The sequence below is a fragment of the Gavialis gangeticus genome, unplaced genomic scaffold (genome assembly GCF_001723915.1).
Source record: "Gavialis gangeticus isolate Ggan-Ray unplaced genomic scaffold, GavGan_comp1, whole genome shotgun sequence".
NCBI lineage: Eukaryota > Metazoa > Chordata > Crocodylia > Gavialidae > Gavialis > Gavialis gangeticus.
This window is the reverse complement of record NW_017729022.1, coordinates 133,806,839-133,808,180: the sequence shown is the minus strand read 5'-3', so window position 1 is coordinate 133,808,180 and position 1,342 is coordinate 133,806,839.

The window sequence follows — 1,342 nt, the reverse complement described above, 5'->3', positions numbered from 1 at the left end:
GGTGTTTATTTTGGGGGGAAAAATTGTTAATGTTCTCTTTTTCATTTTAGCCTATCCATAAATTTAGCATGTTTGACAATTTTCAAATAGTTTTATTTTGGCTAAAAATGTGTATTCTTAAGTGGAGGGAGGAATAAATTCTTGACGAGGAATGGATCCAGAGGGAATGCAATGGTATTATTGCAGCCACTTTTTAAATTAGGTTGTGGGAGCAGCACCTGGCGACTTTTTAAAGTCTCCAAATTGGGTAAGAATCCCTGCTTCCCTTTGCCTCCATGCTGTCATGCCAGGCTATAGGTAGCCAGATCTGGGGGTCACCTCAGAGTTGGGAGGAGCCAGGAGATCTATCCAGGAAGCAGTTGGAGGTCCAGGGCATCTGGCAGAATGCAAAGTCAGGGAGACTAGCCGGGTCCGGTATCCAGGTCAGGCCAGAGCTGGTTTGGGTATCGGAAGGGTCAGGCAGAACATGAGGTTAGGAAGCTAGCTGGGTCAGGTATCCAGAGAATCTGTCACAATCAGTAGCAGCACAATTCATGAGTGTAGCAGCCTAGGTACAAGGTTGAACATTATCGCCCAAACACATCCCCTTTTGGGTCAGAGGCTTATATAGGAAGGGATAAGAGGTTGGCTGACCTTGGCTGGCCACTCCAGTGAAAGGGAGTATTTGTGCGCTTATGCACAGATGGAGGGTTGTGGCCACTTGTGCCTGCCCCAGTGTTTCACTGGATGAGAGTGGATGTGTTGCAGAGCATGGCAGCAGCTCATCCCAGGCTGAACCACAGTGGTCCATTGGGGTGAACTGCTACTGTGCTGGTCAGGCCATGGCACCTGGTTCAAGGCCAGAGCCTGACATGCTTAGCAACACATCCTGTCTCCTCCCATTTTCCACCTCTTGCCCTCCCTGCCCCATCACTGAAACTGTCCCTGCTGTCTACAGCTGCCACAGGGGTAGAGGGAGCTCCAGAGTTTTTCCCCAGCTGTGTACCCCACCAACCTAGGAGCAGACTCAAAGGAAAGAGAAGGTATTGTAAGCACAGAAGGGAAGGGAGAGGGTGCCAAAACCCTGGGGGGGAGGGGGAGAGGCGGCTGTAAAGATTCTTACTTGATTTGGGGATTAAAAACCCCCACCTCTGGCTGCTTACTTTGTAGCATGATCTATCCAGCCCTTGTGGTGGGGAAGCTGGGAATGGGGGTAAAGCCAACGCCCAGTGCTGGTTGCAGCTCCTATACTGCCCCCCCCACTACAAAATCCTGGGTTTGCCCATGTTCCTGACTGCTCTATCTTAGCTGTTCTGAATATAGTCCAAGAGGCAGAGGAGGAAATTGACAGTTATTTTCTTTC